The 16,926-nt window shown below is 44.3% G+C and overlaps 1 protein-coding gene across 1 annotated transcript in view; it reads right to left on the bottom strand.

The window, feature by feature from the left end:
* LOC126517548 (beta-1,3-galactosyltransferase 5-like) overlaps positions 1 to 16,926 on the bottom strand; it is a 50,774-nt gene that overhangs the window by 23,423 nt on the left and 10,425 nt on the right. The gene's annotated exons all lie outside the window — the stretch shown is intronic.

Below are 16,926 nucleotides of genomic sequence, written 5' to 3'. Positions count from 1 at the left end.
TACAGCGTGCGCACGCTGATTTCCACGGAGGAACTCTCGTCCTGGAGTCCATACTATTTCAACGTCCGGGAAACGGGAGGTTTTTTGAGGCGTCGGTGGGCGATGGAAGACATTCTGCCTCTCTCGCGTAGCTACGGCAAGCTGCCAGGAAGTCAGTAATAGTTGTGACGTGCTCGTTGGTGAGACTAGAGGTGATGGCCAAGTGTATACTCTAGAAAAAGCGTCGCATTTGTGGCAAGCAGATACACTACCGACAGAGTCACTTTTACAACTTTGTGGCACCCTTTGTTGATTTTTTTTTAAGTGTGGAAGGAATGTCCTCCAGCATCAGCTCTTCCTTCGGGAGAGCTTCACCCCACTGTTTAACCTTCCATTAAAGCTTCACTAATTGAGTGGATAATCGTAATCTCATTCAACACAGGTCCCATCAACTACGTGAAACATATTATCAAAGTTACTCCGCCCACTTAATAGTGCGTAGAAGAAGCTTTATATCGGGCGCGTTCCAATAATCGCCGTAGACGGCTAAAATGACAACTAAGTGGACAGCGGCCATCTTAAGTATCGCTTCAAGCCTGACGGAGCCGCCGGCAATCAAGACAGTTTGCTGAAGAAAGCAACGAAGTCGGGAGCGATTACAGCTGTTTTTCGCCGTCTTATGAAGATGCTGGCTTCAGAAGGTCGGCATGAAAGTCCGCCAGCGCAGAATTCCTCATCTGTTTATATGCTCATCGCAGTATACATCACGGTCGTTTGTGTGTGTTTGTGACTTTGTTTACAAACTCATTGTGGTGCAACTTGCATTTTACTTTGATGTTGTTATGTTCATGGGTGTATAGGACTGTTTGCTGTGGATTTCTGACCGTATGACGTGATTTGTTTTCATTTTCTTACATTTTTTTATGTTATGTTTCCGCTATGAGAAAACGTGTAGCCCTCACCAATATGAGGGGACTAGGTTTTTTTCTTTTATTTCTATTTCACTAACAGAAAGAAAGAGTAATAAGTTTTGTTTGTTTTTTCACTTTAAGTAAAGTATCGAGTGGCGTTTTTCTAGAGTTTGCACGGGCAAAGTATTAAATTATGGCCTTAATATTCGCTTTTATATGACTCATTTTTTTTTATGCCAGGTGGCGTCAAGTTGCAGAGCCAACCTCCAAATGCGTTTCAACGCTTGGGGCTCGAAGCTGTCTTATAGCCGTCAAGGCGAACAGGCTTCCATGACGGTCACAATTGAAATAAGCCTACAGAATCGCAAATTTTCGGGCACAGAACGTAGAATGTACCCAGCGGAGACTGGACATGCTGTAATCAGAGATCGCCGAGAAGAGCCTTCTTCTTGTGCGGCCATAAATTAATGTGGTCACGGTGGTGCTGCGGATGGTATCTCGGCATATGGTATCGTCAAGTGTCGCAACTGCGGCGAATAACCGTTGCAGGAATAATATTGCCGTCAATTTAGACTCCCAGTTGCGAATGCAGTCGAATAGTAAAATGAATTAACATTCGTTTAGCAGAAAACTGGTGATTATAACACCAGTGCCAAGAAATATGTCTTCCATATACGTGACAAAAATGCAATGGTGTTGCAGGTAAAAGTTTTGTTTTTATCAGCAGTGGTAAACAGCGTCCACCAATCATGCTCTCTTTTATCACGGTGATCGTGCTGACGCCGTTCCTTCGAAACATAATTGGGAGGGCACCTGTCCTGCCAGAAAAGCACGTCATGACATGTATTTTCCCCTAATATTAAGCGGCATTCTATATGGCCCCGCAAAAGCAACCTCCAGATATAACATGACCATCTGCATCGCGTTTTACTGAGTATGTTCTACAGTTTCCTCCCACACAGCGAGTATTTAAAGTTTTCCTAACTGAAATAAATTCATTAGCATAACAGGCTACACAAAGCATCCCGAACTATAAGAGAGGGAACCGAGGGGCTCGACTTTCATTAATCATATCATAAGACTGGTTACTTGGTGAGAAATGCATTAAATAGCTATCATTGCTAGCCGAGACTAGCAATGTCACTTCGATGAGCAAATTCATTGTTTCCTGTATTTAGCGAACATGTGGTTTCCTTTGCACCGCTACGTAAGGTCCTGCTTCCGTTCTGAAAATTCAGTTGATGGTCAGCCGCGCTTTCGTTCCTTTCGTTCCTGCCGTGCTGGTGCAAACGTTATACCGGCCCTGCCTGTCCCTCGTAGCCCAGCGTGCAATTTTGGTACGTTAAGCCCCCGAATTTGTATCGTATCTTGGGCGCCGAGCGCCACACGTGTTCCGCGCAAGCGCATCGTATGTCAAAGCGCATGCACCACGTGCATGCTGTGCAAACAACTTATCTGTTCTTGATAAAGAGACACACCCCTTCCTAAATCCTGTATATCTACACATGTGCAATAAATCGGGGTTCTTTTCCCTACTGCCCCAGCCCAGCATGTTCATCTTCCTAGACGCTACGATACAGAATTAATACATCTTCTCTGGTAATGACAGTGCTGCGTAAGCGGCGAATACTTTTTACTACCCCACTTGCACGCATCGGTTCAGCGTGAATAATGCGTTACCTGTTTTGGAAGCTGTACGGGCCCACAAGCACGATGGAGAGGACACGCAACGACCTAACAAGCATTGCCATGGAGATCGAAGACGGGTTTATTGCTCCCTCGTCAGGCTACCCTGGTCGTCGTTAAGCAAACAAACGATGGTTAGCCACCAACCACATCGACAACACTAAAACGAAGAAAAAAAAATAAATCCTTTTCACCTACCCTGCAGCATGTTATTTTTTTTTCTTGATTTGCTTTATCTGGTACGTTGTAAATGTTGCGAACTTTGGTCGCCGGATTATAGACAACATTTCCGTTGGATTTTCGTGCAAGTACGGCTTATCTACACTCGTCGTCACTGTATTTCTCCCCCTTCTGTTTCATTCGTTCTTTGAATGCTTGAGTATGTTTCAGTGATAGCCTGGCCCGTTATGGCGAATGTCAAACGAGCTTGCTTTCTTTTTACTTACGCTTCTGTGAAGCATAAGAGAAGTACAAATGCTATTACATGCTGTGTGACTTCGCCACTGCCGCTGCCAGCTTCTGTGCGCGTTAACGTGGTTGAGGGTCTGCCGCTTTGTCTCACATTTCCTTTGATATCCTGCTGCAACATGAAAACCAAGGGCACCGCCAACCCCTGATTTTATACGTGCTGCATCTTAGGTGTTTTACCCACTCTCAGGAATACGCTTCGCATGCTCACTGTAAGATGCGCATCACGACTTTCCGCATTTGTATCCCGCAAGAATGCCGCTGACAGTGCAAAGCACCAAACTGTGTATTTGTTTACATCGGCAGGTACAGCGACCACTCCTCGTTCGCTTGAGATGTATTGCTATAGCCGCTCGTCGGTTACGTCAATTATTGTCAGAACATATCAAAACAGGCAGATTTTTTACATGTAAGCACCGTTGCATCGCTGTGAATCGCACTAATTTGAGCGAGCACACATCTTCGAAAACAGCGAACGGGATACCGTAGTACAGGAGCGTTTTTATCCGACTTACTTATCATTCTGCGTATTCTTTTCATGAACGCAATAGGTTCCGTAAAGTAGACACAGATAAGGACTTGCGCGTATGATCGTTCATTTAGAGAAAGCATAGTTTTCTCGCGGAAACGCCGATGCCAGTCTCGGCACCGTTGGCAGCTGAACGCGGCGGTTGTTTACACTGCTATATCGAAGGGGCCCACGCTTGCAGCCCATTTGGGAAACGAGGGAAGCAGTGCACCTCGGAAGCTAAATAGTGAGTCTGCATGACAAAAATCTACCCATGTTCGTTGTCGCATTTAATATAGGGAAGTGCCGCTGAGTGCCGCGGGCAGCTTTCCGTCGCAAACGACAACGTAACGATGTCGATACTGCTCCGTGTCGTCGCTTCTCGCTCTTTGTGTATGCACTGTACGAAATGAGGAATGGTTTATTTCCGATCCGTGTGGTCAAAACTAAATTGCACAAGGAGTTTTCTTCATCCTGATGGCTTAATTGGCTTCATGTCATTCGCTCAGGCCCGTCAGCAAAAGACACAAGAACTACGCAACTGTGACATATAGGATTAACCTCTGCTGAACGCGATCGGCATGTGCTCAGACTGTGTGGGTGGATGGCGAGGGCTGTAGTTCGTGCAGCCTACGTCTACAGAGAACACAGCCTCTCACGCCATGCACCAGCTCACGGTCGTCGATTCCTCGACCCTCTCGTCACCGTCGTCTGCATAATCACGGCATGCTCCGCATGGAACACTCTTGACGTCATACGCAATGTGGCTTAACTGAGGAGGAGGCAAGGTAGGGTATTCGAGGCAGTTAATTAAATTCATTTGTAATAAATATGTGCAACTTTCGAACATGCCTTTTTGAGGACATGAAGGGAGTGTTCAGCCGAACGTACCCAGCGAATTTCATCGACATCCGTTGACATCGAAAAATCGGCGCAGTGAGCCTCTAAAACCCAACCACAAGGAACCGATTTTCAACGGATTTTCAGCGTCGGCGCCGGCTGACGGCACATGGCGTCGACTCTCAACGTGGTTTATAGACGGCTCTCAACCACCCGATACTCTCGGCTTCGACGTACTTGAAGCGTGGCGCACTGTGGCCAGGTCGTCCTTTCTTAAAGGCCCCAAATTTAGCCAGCCAGATTTGCAAAATGTTGCAAAATGTTCTTTTTTTTTTTCAGAAAGACTTCCTGTAATTTTAAAACTTCATAAAAATTGTCGTTAGCTTTAGCACTAGTATGCAAACTATGTACAGTATTGTGCTTGTTGCCTGCACTCATACACGTAGCAGTAGTGACTAGCGTCTACAGCAGCAGCCGTGCTCGCTTGTGTGCAGTCCGCGGCTTTGCTTAGTGCATGTCTCTGCCGGCGAGGGCTGGCACGGAACGTTCCTTTCTTCTACACTGCACTAACGACCGGTATTTCTCGAGGAAGACAGAAGGTGAGGGCAAGAAAAGGTGCAAATAATTCCCAGCATCAACCTTTCTGAACCACTACAAGGAACTTTGTTTTTGTAGGTCTCCGTCGTTTGTGGTCTCCCTACTTTTCTGCCACCAAAACTCCAATCGTCTCTTATGGCCGAGGCATGCTCAATCCGCCCGTCAGTTCCGTGTGTGTTCCCCCTGCATGCGTACCGGGGCGGACGCTTGAAGGGTGGAATGTGGTGCAAGAAACCAAGTCACTTTTTAAAAACGTTTTTCAATCGCATCATGTCGCAACATGATACCTGTTCTCGGACGATCGCTTTCAGAGCGCGCTCCACTGGCTGGTTGAGCAAAACCTATCGAGTCGTCCAACGCGCCGTGTTCTACGTCACGCAAAAGAGATTCGTCCGAGAATCCCCATATATCGCAATCTATACTCGGTTGTGTTCGGCGCCATGGCACAGTGTCTGCACTAGTTTCTGTACTGCGATGGCGCAGTTTCTAGTTGCGCCAGTGACAGCTTGCAGGAACACGCAACACACGCACGTCTGTCGCAGAATACAGCTCCGTAGGTCGACAAATCACTCCTCTTAACCACTGAGCACGCGTGTGCGACTTCGAGTACAGCCTTCTTATTTGCGTGCATTCGCTTGCTCATGCTATTCTTTTTTTACTCTGCAAATTTCAAGAGTGTGCTATAAACACTTTGATGCATGAAGTGCATTTTCCTTGCTTTACATATATAATATCGCCAAAGACGAAGCCGGGCATAAAACATGCCTTTTGAAATTAAATGCTTGCTGCTTGAAAACTTTCCAAACAAAATAAAACCTTAACTGAAGCAGAAAAAATAAATTATGTGCTCAGCCATGAGCGATGTTCTTACAGTGTGTAAATGCGTTGTGTGTAAGCGGTTGATGCCGCAAGGGAGTGAAGGTTAAGTAGCAAGTGTACAATTCATTAAAAGCAATGTGTATGTATAATATTCCCTTTATGCCGATATATATTCATCAGATTTTTAAAGGAGAACATTTGTATGAAAGCCAATAATAATTTATATTGCTGGTAAGACACTTGATTCAGATTGAAAGCAAATAATTACATTCTTTCTAGTCGGGCTGGGTGGCCAATCCGCTGCACCCTCACTAATTATTCATACCTTATTCAGCATTTAAACAATGTTCAACACACTACCGAAATGCATAAAAGATCAATCAGTACTATGACAGGCATGCTCCCTCTCTTAGCCGTGACAGCAGACAAGGATGATCGACTTTGGGCCATTTGATGTGGTCAGCATCATACATGCATGTTCTATTTTTATTCTTTTTTCCTATATAAAAAATAAGCTTGCACAGCATGCACCTAATTGGTGATCTATTGTAAGTTCTACTCAGGTTATTTGAGCCAGTAGGGCTTGGGCTGCGGGTTATGTAGTAACAACCTATTTAGCTAAAGCACAGACACATTTTAAAATGAAAATAATGCGTAGGCCAGTCAGTACCTTAAAGCAAATTAGGATCATGAAGTGACTATGCTTCACAGCGAGTTCAGTGATCTCACGTTGTGTGAAAGGGTTGATGTAGTAACTGGTTTTGTGGGTCTATCTTAATTAGTAGCTGCCTTAACATGCACATGACAATGAAATGATGTGAAAGCTTATATGGCGCAAGACAGGGCCGCCAAAATAAGTGAGGAAACATTTTGACCTATTTTATTTTCATAACAAACGAACGAACAGTTATTTGGGTTTCGCTTTTTTATAGATACCTCCAGAGCACAAAGGCCTTACTGCAAGGGGGTAAGAATACACAGTATTAAGTTAGCGTGGAGCAAACAACAAAAGACCGCGCACGCCATTATATATTCAACGCCAAAGCTCAAAACGACACTTCAGTTCAGCATTCAGTAATTTGTTGTGGAAATTGATTCCATTGACTGATGGCATACGGAAAAAATGAGCTACGAGAGAAGAGGCACTTGTTCCACAATTATTTTTTCTTATTTTCCATTCGTGATCACGCCTTTGAGATGTAAAACATGGGGGCAACATGTATATTTCCCCGTCTACTTTAACCACGCTGCAGTAATTCTTGAAAAGAATCTTTACTCGCATGTTTTTTTTTATGCGCCGGCTTAATAACTTCCATCCCAGCCCGTGCTTAAGTGTAGTAAAACTAGAAGTAAAGCTTTAATAATGAGAAACAAACTGAGCAGCGCGGTTTTGTGCGAGTTCAAGCATTTTATGAACGATTTTAGTTTGCAGGTCCCAGACCGCACAGGTGTATTCTAATATGGATATTACTTTAGTAATGTAGTTCTCTAATTTAGGGAGCCGCTGTCCTTGCAGTTAGGTTTGACGAAATTGAGCATTTTGCAAGCTCTCACTGTTCCATATTCAATCTGCTTAGTCCAAGTCTGATTTAAAACAAACCCCAAGAAATATATACTCACTCACACCTGATAACTGTACAGTATGTAATGTTTAATCAAACAGATATGAAATGCGTTTATCTGTGAAGGAGATGAACTGATACTTACTGGTGACTAATGCACAATGCGTTCTGCGTAAAGCTGCAATATTTGTGTGCTCTGTTGCGTAGCCACTACTAGAGTAGCCAAATAAATGGTACCCCATGAGCACCGTGAAAGAGAGCACAGAAATCTGCATTCAACAGGCCGCAATGGCTCAGCCTCTATGCCGAACGTAAAATTGTTCGAGAAGAAAACGTACCGTGATAAACTGGGTATGCACTCACATGTACTATTCAAATCGGCACATCACAAATGTAATTTCATTTCTTCCCGCATTGCTCACCATTGTAGACTTTATTAGACTGCTGTATTTGTGGGTGTACAACCTACCCACAGAGAAAAATAAGTTGACAAATAAAAACTGTGCTAATTTAGCATATTAAAAGGAACTTTGTAAACAGCTTAGATAATATAATCCTCGTACATATGGGTCACCTTAAGTTATTAACTGTTACGCTTGAACTACACGGTGTCACCTTGCACTTCTGTTTTCCTGCAGGCACGCTAGATCAGCTCGGCTATGCAAGAGCATCCCTTTCAATCATTCTGAAATGAAGGTCCTGCACATTTGCTGTCGGAATACGCTTATAAGCATAACTGTCTAGCATTCAAAAACCTTTCAATAGTAAGCGTTGATGCTCAGCTTTGTTGGAGTGACATTTTACATTTATAAAGCAAGATCACATCAATGGATAGGTAGGACACAACACAAATACTTGTGTTGTTACCTCCCAGTCACAATGCAGGTAGTTTCCGATGGTTTTCTCTGTGGCATTTAGCTATAAAAATATCAAGAATCCTGTAAATTCGGAACTATTCTAACTGAGACACCATGAAAAGCAACATAACAGTCAGGTGTACACATTTTTTGTCACATCAGCTCTTTGTGCTGCAAGTCATATATATATATATATATATATATATATATATAGCTGATAACAGCACGCATTTATCATTTAGAGCTCAAACTGGTCAGTGCAGAATATTTCTTTTTCAGACATACATATGGTTACTGGTCTAATGGTTACTGCTCCAATGCTTTGCACACTGGTAGCTGTGTTTGGTGCAACTTGAGTAGCACCACATTCATAATGCGCCAGTAGCTACAACATCCATTTTGCACCTCTGCTTTGATATTCTACCCTCCGACACACGAGACAAAAGCCCAGACTGGAATATATATTTACATAAAAATTCAAAAGACATGCATGTATTCGGCATCACACGTCTCCATTTTTTCCCACATGGTACTTATTGCATCTTCTGAATGTGCATGTATTGCCAGTGGTATACCTTCTAGTGCGAAAATACATTGATCTACTTATTTTTACCTGAATATTTTTTAACTTACCCCTAAGTTCTCTCTGCTCTACATGTACAGATGCCTCCTTCAGGAGTGGTATGTATGCTGTGCCTCCATTAGTGCAGTAAGTGTTATGGAAGCCATGAATTCTTAAAATAGAAACCCCATTAAATATAAACACGAAACCTGCAGGCAAGAGCATCATGACAAACCAGCCAAGATGGTGACAATATTCTAAAGCTTAGTTGCTCCTTTGTACTGTCGCATGGTTGTGACCAATATGCTCATGAAGTTTTCGGTCACACATTCACATTTCAAGGGACGATTGATGGTTTCATAAGTGCGACATCTTCCTCTGCCTCTGTCAGCGACGTAAGTACATGTAGCAGGTTGAGCTTTGTGATTACTGGTGTAGGTGAAGTGATGTATCAGGCACAGTTTCCACACACACTCTGATCGACCAACATCATACAGGAATTAGTCTTCGAACTATCGGTCCTGTGGTAGTCCATTAAATTGACTGTTGAACAGGGAGATTGCACTTGATCGAAAGGCCCAAGTGAAATTGGGCCTAAATCTCATGACCCCAAATGCTGTCACCATGTATGACTTAAGGACACATGACAGCACCAGTATACAAAGTAGTGTAGCTGCGTTCAGTAATTCAATGCTGGTATACTAAACACAAATCGCTGAGTTGCTTAGATGACATAATCAACAAAACTACTCTAACAAGCGGTGGCAAAGGCTAAATAAAAAGCTGTTGCCTCGGGTACTGTTTTTGGTCTAAAATATGCATTCTCATATGCAGCGGATGCAGTCCATAAATTGCTTTACATACAGGTATGAAATGTTGTAACTACAACACGTGATAAAATTAAAATAAGACCAGCTGAATACTCCATAGAACATCTTTGGTGGGATCGAGTTAGTGCGACATGTCTTGATAGGAGAAGTTGTGCTGTTTTATTTAAACACACATGCACGTAAACGCAAGGCCCGCCTACATTTTGTACTTACGTGTTACTGTGTCCGTCAAATGAATAGCACAACTTATGCAATCAAGACATAAGGACGTATTTGATGTTGTAAATGACTAATTATTATTTACGCAATGATTTTTTCTCACGTGCAGCAACTCAATTGCGTGCATAAGTTAAGCTGATGTTAAACGGAGCGATGCTTGCGTGTTATTTGCTGAATAAGATAAAACAAAGTGTCCGTGTGTATGGTTCTCAAATTGATGGTTTGACAATATCTTATCCGGCTGTGCAGTAAATTCATGTCAAGAGAGAAATGTAGCACACTGACCAAAACAGTGTGGCTAACATAACACAGAGAACAGATATTCTGAAAATTTGGTTAGCAGTTCTTCCTCATTGGCTCGCGTCAACGACATAACTAATTTATCTTTTTTTTAGAGAGGCCTCACAGGCCTACGCCGAGGCATAGCGTGAGGGGGGCACATGGTACAGTTTATCACAAGATACAGTTTATAAAAAGATATCCATGCATAAAGGGATTCACACATTGGCACAAAACGATGAAATTTACATATGTACAGAAAGATGTAGAAAAGAAAGAAAGAAATAAAAAGGAATGAACAGATGAGCATTGCATAAAAACTGCAAGAACAGCAAGAAGTGTTACATAAAGGCAGCAAGATACTTTGCGTTGAGACGTTATACATGGTGTAATGTTAAAAAAGAACAGAAAACAAGCGTATGGAATAACGCGTGCCAATATATTGAAAACGTAAGCGTCATAGGATTGATGAGTACCCGTTTGACGTAGTAGTTCTGCGGAAACCCGCAAGGTGGAGAGAAGTAATTAAAGGGAAAATCCGGGACCGGTCCCGGACCAGGACGAATTTTTTTACACCTCTGAGGCTTTCCTTTCGAGGAACCCGTATGGGTTTCCTTCGTAGCAATTGCTACAAACGGGTGGATGTCTGATTTCCCCTTTAATGAGTACCCGTGCACTAACTCAACCCTACGCCCAGTGTGGAGAAAAATGGTTGACCAAATTACTGCAAAAGGCATCATGATTTCTGAGCGAAGCAAAGCTATTCAGAAGGCTGTTTCAGAGACGGATAGCGTGAGGCAGTGGTGAAAAGTTAAACGCTTGTGCCGCTCCATATCCGCGGACACAGCTGAAATTACTGAGCAATCCACGCGATGTGAAGGCGTGGTGTTTCAAGCAAGGTAGGGATAATCGGTCAGAGTGAATGAAATTATGGAACAATGACATCAATGCAATATCGCGGCGAGTACTCAACGACTGCAACGATAGTTGGGCTTTGATCTGCGTTATGCTAGGCTGGGCGCTGTAATTATGAGTAATGAAACGACTTGCCCTATTCCGAATGATTTTCAACGCTTCAATTAGGTAATGCTAGTGTGGAGACCAAATGGAAGACGCGCACTCAAGCTGAGGTCGCACGAACGTTAAGTAAGCCATTTTACGCAAGGCGGATGCAACACTACGCAATTCCGGCGCAAAAAACCTCATGATCTCGATGCATTGGCAGAGACACACGTAAACTGCTCAGACCATGATAAGTTAGGTGCAAGGTGCACCCCAAGATTCTTATATTGTGTAGTCGGGGATATAATACTATTGGTAATGTGGTACATAAACTGCAAATTAACAGGTTCGCAGGTTAAATACATTGTTTTACATTTTGACACGTTTAGTGGCATGAACCATGTGTTACGCCGCTGGTTCACTATCTCTAGGTCTCGTTGGAGTGCTATATGATGATCACTATTGGTTACTGGACGGTAGATTATGCAATCATCGGCAAATATCGTATTCAAGACGATATGTTGTTAGGCAGGTCATCTCGATAGATTAGAAACAACAGAGGCCCAAGGATGCTTCCTTGTGGCACTCCAGAAGTAACGTTATATTAGGGGGAATCGAAGTCATTAACACAGGTAAATTGCTCTCGATTAGATAGAAACTTACGTAGCCATGACAATGTACAGGAGTCTAAATTTAGCGCAGATAATATCAATATGAGGCGGCAATGTGCAACACGATCAAACGCTTTGGAAAAGTCAAGGAATAAGCAGTCAGTCTGTAAGTAGTGATTAATGTTAAGACGAATATCTGTTGTAAAACTAGTAGCTGTGTCTCGCACGAAAAGCCTTTTCTCAAACCGTGTTTATAGCGGAAAAAGAAACTGTTAGATTAGAGATAGTTATAAATATGCGAAGCGATGACATGTTCGAGCATTTTGCAGCAAATGCAGGTAAGCCAGATGGTCCTGTAATAGGCTGACATATTTGTGAGAATTTGTGTTATATATATATATATATATATCACGATGTGTACCTTGCGAACGCGCATCGTAACAGAACAGCAAACACACAGCTCGAACGTCATCATCACCGCGGCGCATCGCAGCCGGCAAAACCGACAATGATGCATTAAAGCTTATCGCTACTGACCGTGTCATCACTTCTGAAAGTTGTAAAGGATTGGCGTCCACCACTTCTCGGCAACAAACCAACCGCACACACAGAATACATACAAGTCGCGTACGCTGAGTGTGCCGATCAGACACTTTCGTTGCGCCACGCCCTGAGCATGTGTCGTGCTCAGAATGCACGTGTATGTGATGGACTTCTCTTTAGCGAAGCACACGCGAGGCAGCGCATAGAAAATCACAAAGTCGGCGGCTTAAAATACTTCTCCCGACGCTCTCGTACAGACAACACACATTTCCTGCCCTCGGTCCGTTCTTTTCGGCGATCGCACCCACTGATAAGGCCTCGTCGGGTACACCGGCTTGGTGCCTTCGATAACTGCCTCTGTGGGTGCTTGATAACTGCAGTAAAAATTACAAGAACGAGAAAAATAGGCTATTTCCGAAGCGACTGTAGCTTATGCCTTGCGCCCCGCTTCTCTTCTCTTGGAGCAAGCGCCATGTTTGGCCTGATGGCGCCGAAAGCTCGCTCTGTAAATTGCACCCGAGCTTGGTAACATGGCGCGTGGCACCGTCTCGGACGCCATAGCTTGTTTGCCTCTTGTTTCTACCACCACTTCCGCCGTAGGCGCTGCAGTCTGGCATGCTCAGTCTTGCGACGCCGAGCCAGCGTGAACCGGTGACGCATTGTTCTCAATGCCGCCAACCGCCATAACGTGACGCTGGTTGGCGCCGACGCCGAAAATCCGTCGTAGTTTTCTTCCTTGTGGTTGGGCCTTTACTCGTAGCCGCTCGCCATCGCCCCTTGCAGGGACTACGATCCCCGTCACAGACGCCGGTACAACGAACGCTACCCTGGCCCCCTCCCTGCTCGGAAGCGCAGAAGAGATCGCCCACGTGGCTGCAGATGCTGTGGCCGCCGGCAACTCCGCGCACGCGCAGACCGCATCCCGTCCACTCCTCCTCCGCTTTCCGTCTCATTATTTCACTGTAGCCTCCTCTTCCACTTTCCTCTTGGCGATCTCTTATTTCATCTCCCACTGCACTCCGCATTCGCTGTCATCTTTCGTTGCACTCGTTCGCTCGGTTACGAGGTATAACAACGCCGAGGCAAGCCGACGCTGAAGGCAGAAAGGGGCGCTTAAGAGCTGCGCTCTGAAAACATAGCATTTGGTGACGCATGCGTCAGTACTCCATACATTGCATTGTCAACAAAAGCGCTCAAACATTTTTCTGTACGTCACACGCATACCTCCTGTAATCAATGGGGCTCCAAAAGTGTGTGTTTGTGATCGTTTTGTTTATCTATACCAGACAATGTACGCGTGTTCTTAGACGTTTTTGTTGATAAAGACGGCTGTAGAAAAGGAAATAAACCTATTGATAGTAGTTAGCGCTTCATGTTGTCTAATATGCCGCCGTTCTCTGTGGGTCCGCCGTTCTGCTTGCACTACAACAATGTAGATGATCAACGCACTATAGACACCCCAAATCAAGCCTGCCCAATCCAGCCAGGTTTAACCTGAAAGTCGAGGCCAGCAATAGCTCCCCCTGTAAAAAATCCATCAGGGTATTATAGTTTGTCACCTCACATGTCATGCCGTACCATACCTCAGATGTCAATGTCCACGTTCCGAAACAAACACAAATTTCAGGGCAGGATGATGGCACTGCAGGAGGATGGCCTCCCCCAGCGATCTCCAATTGTCTCTTTCTCGAGCTAGCTCACTGCAACTTGAACCTGCGCAATTTTCTCATTTGATCCCCCCGCCTAGTTTTCTTCCGTCCTGGAATATGCTTCCTACTCCTTGTTACTCTTTCTGTAAATCTAGCGGTCCGCCGGTTGTCGGCCGCTAGAGTTACATTACATTGCCTGTCCAGCTCCACTATTTTTCTTAATGTCAACTATAATTTACACAGGTAAGTATTGGTGTGCAAAGGGGCTTCTTGGCACAGCATCAAGTAATATTGTTCACTCTGCCGCATCATGTCGGCAAGGCAGTAGGATGTGCGCCGTATCGCCTTACTCTCCGCATTCTGCACACAGCGTCCAAGGCATCTCTGTCATGGCTTCCTAACTTTCGATAGTACACATGATTATAACTTTTCCTGAATCTTGGTTTATATAACACGCGTTAGGCGTGCTATCGGGCTAGCTGGTACAGAACTATACAGGTTCTTCCACTATGCCAATGTACTGTGTATATCACCATACCCTTCCTACATTTTATTTGAAATGAATTGTATTCAAAACGTATTGTTCGGCTAGTTAGAGTAGCATAGCTTGGGAACGCTGCCTAGAAAACGAAGGATAAACGGGAGAGCAAAATGATCACAAGCATCACGAGATATCTATGTGTGGTTCCGTACCCTTGTAAGTTTTGCATTCCATTCCAAGCAAATAATTTTGATTCTGCTGCAACGCAAATACGAGCACGCCATGGGCATTTCGAGACGTCCGAAACCAAGAAATGTAGACAGATGAGGGGGACTGTGCGGGCATAACCTTGCCTTTACAGTTTACAGACGTCGCGATCCCAGAAAAACCTGAGTATTTTTGCAACCTTGACACTTGTATAAGCATATGCTAACAACATAGATTACGATTTTACTGGCTATAGTCATAAAAAATGCTAGGAAATTCAAAGTTTTCTCAAGTACCGCGGTGCGTAAACTTACGCGACCGACCGCCGCAATGCCTCCAGGAATGCTGAACGGATGTGCCGAATTATGGGGAGAACACACGAAGGGGAGCTGGCGAGACGCCGCCGTCTGGCACCGCCGGAGGTGCAGACGACGTGGGAATGAAATGGCAAGAGTGGCGTGGCCCGCTCTCAACGACGACTCGGGTCAAGGAGACGCATGATGGAAAGGCAGGCACTCCTCCTCCTCTGGGTCACTTCCTCGATGAATGCACGAGACGGAGCAATGTCAGCGCTAGAGATCGCCACACGACTTGCGTCTGTGGAACGGCGAAAGCATGCGCTTCGTCGCAGCAGAGTTCCGCATTCGCACACAAAATTTGTTGACTTGTTTGTTTGCTTTTGTTATTGCTTGTTTATTTGCTTGTTAGTTTGATTGGCTGATTGCTTGTTTCCGAGAGGGAGTGTTGCTCAACGCGACCAGCCCGATAGAGCCTTCCTAAGTTTCAGGCAGAAAACTGATTTGGCGTTTATAGACTTTTTTTTTTCATGTTGCTACTTTCTTTTGTCCGTGTCTCTGTCATTTATTTATTTCGTATTTTCTTTCCTATTTCGATGTTTCTTATCATCTTCTACTCTTCACCTCTGTTCATTTCCTCCTCCCGAAAGAGTGCGCAAGCGTTGTGCCTCTCTTGGTGGCAGTTGTCAGCTTGCTCCCTCCCTGTTTCTTCTGTGCGTTTGTATATTTTCATGCCTGATAATAATAATAATAATGCTTGTTAGTTTGCTTAGAAGAACTTTTTGCTGGACTAGTTGGTGCACTACTTCGAAGGAGCCTGCTTGTTTCTTTATTTGCTTGTTTGTTTGCTTGCCTGATTATTGTTTGCTCATTTGCCTGTTTGTTGCCTGTTTGCTTGTTTATTTCTTTGCTGTTTGCCTGTTTGTTTGGCTGCTTGCCTGGTTGTTTGTTTGTTTGTTTGTTTGTTTGTTTGTTTGTTTGTTTGTTTGTTTGTTTGTTTGTTTGTTTGTTTGTTTGTTTGTTTGTTTGTTTGCAACAACGGTGTGGTTCCCCTCCAGTTAATCTTTGTGTAACCTTTCCGATAGCACTCCTCCCGTCTTTCATGATGTAGAATCTGAATAGAACCTGGATCTGGATAGTGGGGCCCGGTGCTGGGAGACAAGCTTTACAGGCACATGGCATAGGCAACCATGCGGTAGGTCGTTATGTATGTTGGAGCGTACCCGCTGTCTTGGCTTTCTGGCTTTGGCTTTCTGCTTCTGAGAACAAGGTCGCAGTTTTGATTACCCCCCCCCCCCCCCCCCGCCGGCTGTGTATTCCGATGGGAGCCGAATGTAAATATAAGCTTAAATTCATAGTTATTTAGGCGGATAAGTGGTCGCTAACAGCACTGTTGCTGCGTTGGGACGTTACACCGTGAATCAATATATCATTAGAAAATTACAACTGAAGCCACACGGTGGGCGAAGACAAATCACATAAAGAATAAATTTTTGTTGCAAAATCAAGCTGCAACATTCTACCTGCACGTGTGACAAATTAACTGCTTCAAACCAGAAGGCTGTGAAAAGTTATTCTAAGCAAGATGGTAGCTGTGACCTAATTTTTTTATTCATTCTCCACTGATGATGCTAACAATCACACATTTTGCTCATGTATTTAGCTTTCTTGTTCAGAAGGCAGCTGGCTCCATGACAGAGCCAGCAGCATTTTCTTCACGCATTTTTGTGCATGTGACCTCTTATATGGTCACACTGCCTTTTAACAAAAGCCACAAAGGGCTTGGGGACATTCTACAAGAGTTGTAGGTCCCTTAGAATCTGAAGTTGGTCGCTCGTAGCAACCAGACAGATCAGAAAATAAATGAAAAGATCGTTCGGGAAACAGACAGCTGAAGCTTCGTCGTCTCAAACCGGCAAAGAAAGCCGGCCCGGAGGAGGAAGAATTCTCACCTCTGGAGCGCGAGAATTTTAAACTTGTGCACATCTTCTGGAAAGACTGATCCGCATTCTGGCCATCC

Source organism: Dermacentor andersoni, chromosome 11, assembly GCF_023375885.2.
Source record: "Dermacentor andersoni chromosome 11, qqDerAnde1_hic_scaffold, whole genome shotgun sequence".
Taxonomy (NCBI): Eukaryota; Metazoa; Arthropoda; class Arachnida; order Ixodida; family Ixodidae; genus Dermacentor; species Dermacentor andersoni.
The sequence above is the reverse complement of the archived record's forward strand: the minus strand, read 5'-3'. Positions and strand labels throughout refer to the sequence as shown.